This window comes from Perca flavescens, chromosome 9 (assembly GCF_004354835.1).
Source record: "Perca flavescens isolate YP-PL-M2 chromosome 9, PFLA_1.0, whole genome shotgun sequence".
Classification (NCBI taxonomy): Eukaryota; Metazoa; Chordata; class Actinopteri; order Perciformes; family Percidae; genus Perca; species Perca flavescens.
In genome coordinates this window covers 7072481-7081540 of record NC_041339.1, presented here as the reverse complement: position 1 = coordinate 7081540, position 9060 = coordinate 7072481, and the positions used below count along the sequence as shown (strand labels likewise).

At 40.1% G+C, this 9060-nt stretch overlaps 1 long non-coding RNA gene across 1 annotated transcript; it reads right to left on the bottom strand.

Annotated features, from left to right (window-relative positions):
• Positions 1-5382: 5382 nt before the first annotated feature.
• LOC114561865 (uncharacterized) lies at positions 5383-7944 on the bottom strand. The gene is made up of 2 exons (XR_003693398.1): positions 6841-7944; positions 5383-6797 (listed from the first exon to the last, which is right to left on the bottom strand). It is a non-coding gene; the product is annotated as an uncharacterized LOC114561865 (long non-coding RNA).
• Between the last annotated feature and the right edge of the window lie 1116 nt (positions 7945-9060).

Here is a 9060-nt window from a genome sequence, read left to right as displayed (position 1 = left end):
ATTTATACGCATTATGCTTTTATTTAATTCAATTCATTTTGTGATTTGAGGGCACAACGCCATTTGGAGCTTTCGCATTGATTTGTTGACAGATACGTTGCCAAAGCAACATTAGAGGCCTTTTTTTTTAATTAACTTTTTTTTACTCTGCAACGGATGTGATTTAAAACGTAGCAAAGTAGGCCTACATCACTTCAAACAAAACATACTTCTTTTTGTTTAAAGATTATTTTAGGCCTTTATTTGATAGGACAGCTTACACATGAAAGGGGAGAGAGAATGGGGGGGGGGAGCAATACGAAGGGCCGCAGGTCAGGAACCGAACCTGCGGCCACTGCAGCAAGGACTGACTCCCTGTTTTTCTAATTCCACAAACACATGACAGATCGGGTCTAACCATTAATTAACAACCACACATCAAAAGATAAAATACAGAAAAAGGAAGGAGAAAAAAAAGAAATGCAAATAAATGGATCAATAAATAAAAACTATGGGCTCTCAAGTAATGAGTGACAGAAAAAGGGGCACAAAACAAATAATAATTTCCATAACAAAATAAGACAAACCGTATCTTGAGCTCCCTTTTTGGTCTGTCCCTATTAAATACATAAGTGCTAATACATAAATACATGTGTTTTCAGGTTGAAAATAATGGAGCAAAAAACTGTGGCAGTGCTGATGAGGCTGAAAGTGAAAGCACATTGGTCAGAGGAAAAGAACCAGGAGAGAGAGATCCAGAACTATTGTGAGGGCAAACCAACATTTATCCTCCAGTTCTCCCTGACCCACATTCCCAGTTAAAAGCCAATAGGCTTTTCATTTCCTCCTCTCCATTACCATAGGGTAAACACAAACCTAGCGAGGAATTTCCTGTTATTCCATACGGAGGCAGTTAGCATTCGCTAACATAGCAGATTGCTTGGGTTTCAGCTGCTATGTCCAGAAATGGCCGTTGTGTTTGCACAGCATTCATTTCACACTGCACACAGCTGTAGCCTTGGAAAGTGTAATCCGCTGCACATTAATGGCTGTCTGGGAGGGATGGAGCTGTTAACTGCAGCGTGTGTGTAAACTCTTCGCAAGGCCCTGCCTGCTTCAGAGAACAAGATGTCTACAGCTTCTCTTAGTACATGTCAAAGTAAGGAGGACAATTGCACATTTAAAGGGGTCATTCTGGTTTTGGTATATTACAAAGTAGGTGTTGTTCTGTCAATCATTTCTACCGGCTATGATAACACTAGTTATCAGAGTAACTGAAAACAGTCCCTCCAGAAAAACGCGATTATGCGATTGCATAATTCAATGCATAATCAGCCAAAGTCTGCATATTAATGCGGGGGCCGCAATTTTTCAAATACGCAGCACTTTCCCCGCATAAATTGCTGATTTCCGCACAAAATATGCGGGGCTTGCATGATTTCATTATCCCCACATTTTCGTTGCAAAAAAAGTCACATATATCTTAGCAGAAAGTTGAAAAATGTTGCGTTTACTTCACACAAGAGCAGCCATTTTCCCCTGTTACCATGGGAACGTTATGAAGTGACGTAATTACGCGATGTGAACATCATCGAAAAGCAGGGTGTTAGGGGGAATCACTTTTTTTCTCTTTTTTATCAAGCAAGTTCCCGCAATTTCATCGCATAAAAATCGCATTTTTTAAGAAAACGTGCCGCATAATCAAGGATTTTTGCCTGCAACAATCACAAAAAAAGTTTTTCTGGAAGGACTGAATGTCATCATTCATTGCAGGGTTACTGTAGTACTTCAAGGCCGGGTGATATTACACAGTGATATTGCCACAAGTGACCCAGATTTTCCACCAGGCTATGCTGTGTTCCGTCTGCGCCGCGGTTTTGTTCCGTCCTCCGCCACGCGCCATAACCAAGGGGGTAAGCTTCGCTTCAGAACTCAAACCTCCGATGGCGCCATTTTGTTGCTACAAAGGTATCACCTCCTGTTAGCATTCCACTGAATTTTTTTTACGTCACTTGACAGCGAATAACTTTACATCTGAAGCGTTTAAAGACTCTATTTGTTCATTGTTTATTTCTAAAGAAACACGACAATGTATAAAAGGCTCCATTACCTTGTACCTCACGTTATGGCTCCGTAGCAGACGTTTTTGTAAAAATAGGCTAACTATTGTCATAACTAAGTGACTTACTGTCACACAATAGAGGAATTACCGTATAGTACAGGAGAAGCTCGCAGGCAGTTTCGACTTACATTAGCTGTTTAGGTTTAATTACTAATGTTAACTAGCATGTTAGTTAGCAATAGTTAGCCTGTGCTTATGTTATCTCCTTACATATACCTACACTCTCCGTCTCTGTAAGATTGGAAATGATTGAGATTTATCTTGGCACAGCTACCAGAAGACTTACAACTTTCTGACACGTTGCTCACGTCACATTTACGTTGTCTCTGTCAGTTGGAGGCTGCGCAGTAAAGCAAGAGATCACCGGAAAAGTGATTCTAATAGTCTTCACTGGTCTCCGTCCAGAGCAACGGGGTCTATTGGTCCATTATATATATGTCAATGGCCATACCACACCGGGAGCGCGAAGGTGAAGCACTGCTACTTGGGCGGAGTGATTATTACTCCAACTCTGAAGGAACACCAGGAGAACTCTCTGCCCAAGTAGCAGAGGTAGCAGTGCTTCGACTTACTGAGAATATAGTTCCCAGTATGTATACAATTCGAAGATGGCTGTGTCTCATGTGACCTTGTAATTTGTACACGCTGTGACTCTACAAATCACAACATGTAAATAGGAAAGTGTTGGCGTTATTTTGTCACTTATTGGGAGCAGTAGGCTAGATGGAACCGGTTACCTCCAGGATCTGTGCTAAGCTAGGCTAGCGGTGGGTGCGTCAGACAGAGTTACGACACGCACAGAGATGAGAAGGGTATGTATGGACTTATCTAACTCTGGGGGATACGGTGAATAAGACAAAGTCCCAATAAGTCGCCGTGTTCCTTTCACCCGAGGAGGAACAACTTCCGGTTCAGCTGAGGGCCGAGGAGTCTGGGAGCTATCGAATAAGGGCCATGATTATTACCAAATTACAGCACTTCCCTTAAAATCAACTCATTGTTGCCTCTTGGACAATTTAGAAATCTGGTTTAAACCTGCAAACGTCTGCTTGTAACTGCTTTACATAATTGTGTTTGCTTTTGCATCCTTATTTACTTAATTTATTTATCAAATCTTTTATTTATACAAATTCTGAATGTTTTATTGTCTTTCTATATTTCGTATGATTGTACTTTCTGTGTTGTTGTTCTGTATTTGTCTTTGTATTCTGAATCGATGACATTGAAATTGAGGATCGCCCCTAAATGATCTCTCAAGATCATAAAAAAAAATAAAAGGTTGAATGAATGTGACTACCCAAAGTCTGAAAACAGTTGTGCAACGTCTTCCGTGGCTCTGGAGGAGCTTTGTCAAGTCTGAGAAAATAACCCTGTTCATGTCATAGTGATGTCATCTGGGTTATCTCAGTTTGGGCTTGAAAACTACACGCTTGTGACAGAAAACTTTGTTAGTTTTGGAGTTTGACCCACACTAGGTGCAACAAGTACAAATATATCAGCACCTGCTGCTTCAATTTTGATTCTTTTTTTAAAATCAGTTTTTGGATACTCAACTCAACTTTATGAAAGTGTAATATTACATTACGGAAATCAGGGTTTTCCCCACCATTATCGTGTTTAGGTGCAGCACCCGAGGCGTTTTGGGCAGCACTTACCGTAAGCCGAATGAACGTAACTAAAAGACTTCTCTCAGATCTAATGACTGTAGTTGGACTTCTTCTTTGACTTCTTTGTCGTTAAGCTTTTTGAGTGTTATGTATTTATGATCTGCTCTAGCTTTTCCAACGTTTTAGTCACAGATATGCAAGTAATAAAAACGGTCCAAAATGATGTGAAAAAGAGATGCAAAACTACCACAAAGGGACACAAAGCGACTACAAAGAGACGCCAAATGACCACAGAGACCCATAACAATCCTAAAGAAAACAAAAATAGGTAACACTTTACTTGAAGGTATCTACAGTACGTAAGAGTGACATGAACACATGACACTGTCATGACACCTGAACCCTAACCCTAACCTGTCATGCGTTATATCATAAACGTTTATGACTTGTTTATAATGTTTATGACACGTTCATGACTGTCATGTCACTCTTTGGGGTCACTTAGAAATTTCCATTCCACTCCATTCAAGACACAATACCTGCTGAGATCAGTTGCATTGTTTTTTTTAACCAGGGCAGCAGTTTTCAAATTACATTATTTGCTTACATAATTGCAAAAGGGTTCTCAACTGTTGTAGAAAGAAGTGGCTGAAGAAACACTTGAAATTCATGCTTTTTGGTCTAAACGTCATACCCAAATTAAAAGTGGTACAGCTCCCATATACTTTGACACTCAGGGGTGTGCCTGATATCATTGGAAAGGTGATTGATGTGGGTTTGTTTGTGTATTTGAGAAGTGTTGTATTATGTAGTTTTTTTTCAAATAGAAATAAAAAAACGCACAGACATATTTGTAGAAAAGAATTCATATAAAATCCATTTTTGAGTCTTTTAGCTTCTGAATTTTTTTCTGTAGTAAGCTGAGACGTGGCTAATGCTGTGTTGTCTGTCACCTGTCAGATGTGTTTACAGCAGTGTATTTTAATAATTTTACAGATTTATAACTTGGACAGAAATAAAAAATCTCCATTCTAGCCTCTGTAACTCTGTGTCAGTAAGGCCTAGAATCACCCTGACACAACTTGAATGTTTGCTTTCCAATAATATCAGGCACACCCCTAACTGTCAAAGTATATGGGAGCTGTACCACTTTTAATTTGGGTATGACGTTTAGACCAAAAAGCATGGAATTTCAAGCATTTCTTCAGCCACTTCTGTCTACAACAGTCGAGAACCATTTTGCAATTATGTAAGCACATAATGTAATCTGAAAACTGCTGCCCTGATTAAAAAAAACAATGCAACTGATCTCTGCTGGTATTCTGTCTGGAATGGAAATTTCTAAGTGACCCCAAACTTTTGACCGGTAGTGTACCTTCAAGTGTAACCCATAAATGACCAAAAAGAGACACAACATGACTACAAAAATATGCAAAAATGCACAAAGAGGCACAAAATGTATGGGGAAATTTGGCTTTTTTTTTTTCTTCTTTTAATTGAAAAACGTTTTTCTTGAGGAAGGACGCCTAAACCCCCACCAAATACGTGCACCTAAGTCTTCCAAAAAGCTGGTAGTACTCAACTGAAAATCGTTCATGTCTCTTTTAGAGTTCCTCTACTGGTCCAATAGTCTTTAACTTGTCACCTGTAACAAATCGAGCAGCACTCCATTCACTCATTCAACTGAAATGTTTATTGTAGTAAACAGTACAGACCATGTGGAGAGGATCACTGTTCTCTCCTCAGAGATTAGTGTAACTGTAAAGCAATCCTCCAAATGGTTCCTAATCAAGTTTACTTTTTCTTCTTCATCTTCACTTTTTATAGGACAAATATGACAGACATGTTACTATACAGACTGTATACACATTGTATGCATCTTAATAAAGACAGCTCAGAGTATTTTGCCTACGTGGGAGGAAGGGCAGTTCAAGGCAGAATCCAAGAAGCTTCGGAGAAGAAAAGAAGAAGGTGAATGGAGAATGAAAAGTCCAGAATCAGTTTGGGCTGCTTACTATTAAGCATCAGTATGTCATTAAGACAAAGGCTTTATACCAAAATGAAACATCCACCATTTTGAGAGAGAAATAAAATGCATATGAAAACTGAGAAATAAGTTGTACATTTAAAAAAAAAAAAAGTTTTCCAGCTGTCATCCTATTAACACAGTTATTGTTTTAACTGCTAACATTGCTGATCATTAAAACGTATTGAGTGATGAACGTTGTGTTACCATTTGCGTTCCCCATAATAGATCAAAAAGCATTTTGAAATGAAAGCAAAGCATGAACTTCCTCTACAAAGCCGGGACAGAGGAGTGGGTGGTTGCTGGTGTATAAATAATTATATTAAAAACATACGCTACATATAAAAAAAAAAAAACATCCGACTGGTTTCACAGGATACACAAAACAACAATAAAAATAAACATTATCTATTGCACAATGGAGGTATCAGATGACAGTTTAAATGACAATGGAATTCACCGCTCTAAGCAATACACTGCAGACAGGCTGAGGTCAGAGGGAGGTGGACAGAAACACGTGAAGAACAGATGGAGGGTCACAGGTCACAGTCGCCTGGGTATCAAGTACCAAATTCGCCGGGGTGCCGACTGAAACGGGTCTATAGCAGCGAGTTTGGAAAACTGGCCAAAGTACCATAGGTTTGCATCAAATGTCTGGTCCGATTTGTAATATTGTAACATAATCTTTGATTGAATTTCCTTTTGCTCCTTTTTTAGTCTACATCCGCAAATTCCGCCGGATGTCTTACATTTGACCTGGTGTCCGTCACCTTCCTTTTTCTTTGTGTTGGCGTTCTAAACTCCGGTGGATTTATGGTATAGGACTATGGTTAACTGCTCCTCAGATCTCTGCAGGGATCTGTCCAATCAGAGTTTTCTAAAACTTTTGAACGTACACGCGTTCCACCAAAACAAGTTCCTTCCCGAGGCTATTTTACAGAGGTTCCGTTGTTACGTGCGGTGCTTAGCACCACCTAAGACGATTGCGATTGGTTTAAAGAAATGCCAATAGACCAGAGCACGTCTCTCTCCCGTCCCAGAACGCTGTGTGGACTAGCCAGACCTTCGTCCGCAGCGCTGTGGAGGAAGGTCTGGCAATGCGAGACTGCTCATTTCAGAACTTGTTTTGGTATCTGTACCGAGACTGATGTATCGTATCGCCACTAGATTCAAAAAGGTCCGAATGATACCCAGCACTCTCTCAGTTCTCAGTGAGTGTGCATGATGAGCAAAATTGATTGATTTTACAAAAACTTTTTTCCCCTGAGCTTTCAACCAAGAGATGTGGTTGAAAGCTCCTGAAAAGCCAGTTAGTGCACCTCAAGCTTTTTTTTTATTGTCAATGTTTTCTAATATTCAAGTATTTGTTTTGCTTCTGGGAGCTACAACATTTTCTATGAAGCCCTCTCTGCTTCCTGGGTGTAGCCACTTGTTCTGTGTGAAAATATCACAACTGTGACCACAAAATGTCACAGCTGTACTCTGGGGCCCATGTCCTATAATGACACAGTAGTTAATAGAGTTACCCAATGCCCCCGGAGCAGAAGGTACCATTTGCATCCTGTGAGACACACATCTTTTCTGCATGAGTTCTGTTCACACGGTTCACAAAGGGTTTGCTTTCAAAATACCGCTGAGCCATCTGGCTGTGACTGAAAGACCACAGACACATTTTGAGTACTTTTCTTTGCTCCACTATTAGTCTTTTTTTCCTTTTTGCAACGCAAGGTGCATGTCACATTGTTGTGAACAAGTTGGTGGCGCTTTAAAAACTTAAAATTGGCTTTGTCAGCAATGAGATTCCACATCAAACTAATGGTTAACAGTTGGCAACAAGCTGACTTGTTAGCTGGCAGCACGCTACGTAATGTCACAATACATTTTCTGTTACAGTGCTCAGCTGTCTAAGGATATGACTGAGCCTTTATCAATGTATTTTAAATTAACTATACATGTGTGACCTTTTTTATGTGCAAGGTTCTTTTTTTAAGATGTTTGTCTTCAGAAGGAACCATAAACAGGATAGGGGAGCTGGGAATAGAGAGACTAATGCCACGTTTCCATCACATGGGGTGGCTCTGCTCGACTCGACTCACTTTCCTGGTAACAGGCCGACAGGCATTAAGATATTTATGTCTGAGCCCGACTCGAGCCCGACACGGTTAAAATCTATTTTTTTTTTCTCATACTAATGACACATGTACATTTGCTTGTGTGGAAAGCCCGCTTTTATTAAGCAACTGTAAGAAGACATTCGGAAATGTCAACAGATGAGCGCATCAGCGCACACGGGGCAACAAGCGCACGTTAATAAGCGGTTTTACATTTAAAATGTTCAATGCTTTATCGCGCTGATGTGACCGAGCCCCACCCGAACCCCAACATCATTTCTAAATATCTGTCCGAACCCGGCCTGGCTCGTAGGGTACAGTCGGGCTTGGGTCGGGAATCCATCCCCTAAATCTCAGATTATCATTATAGTGTAGCTGCGTGAAACTGCCGAGTTAGTACTAAAAAAAGTACCAGGTTTCAGGTACTATCCACAACTTATGCTAAAAAAAAAAAAAAAAAAACATTGAGCCATACCATAGTTGGAAATGCGGCATAACATGTTGATTTGGTCTAGGAAGCCCAGTCCCAAGTTATACTTTTGGTGGTACTTAACATAAGCTAAAATACCTAACTGTTAACCACTGTTAATAACCACTGTTAGGAAAGCAGTGTTGGCATTCCTCATCAAAACTAATGGCTAATAGCTGACAACAAGCTACTTGTTAGCTGATAGCTAACAGCGCCCTTTGGTTCCAATGAGTAATAAAAACAGGTGTAATGACGTTCCTCATATAGTAACATTTTCACCACAGTGTGCCGGGAGCAAGGCAAATGCTCAAAATGCCAATATGAGTTGTATGGCTCAGAAGCGAATGCAAGCTCATAGGCGTGTACAGCTTAGAGAAGCTCACTATGTACCAGGGAGAATGCTGCCCTACAGGTACACAGTTTGTAACAGCTACAGTAAATATGCATGATATGTAAACAAGAGAAGAAATGGCAGGGAGAGGCGGTTCACATTTCTATCTGGCAGAATCAGTGGCTGCACATTAACATCAGCATTTCTGTCCAATATGACCCAACACTAAGACGTTTACATACTATCTTAGTAGTTACGAAATAATAATTATTATCACAATGTGCTTGTCCAATTATTGGATTCAAAATGATTTTGTTTGTCCTGGAGTTTAATCCCAAGATACGGCTTGTTAGCATTTTTCAGAGACCTGGCCTTGAGGACCATCATATGACGGAATCTAAATGGTTCTGTTAAT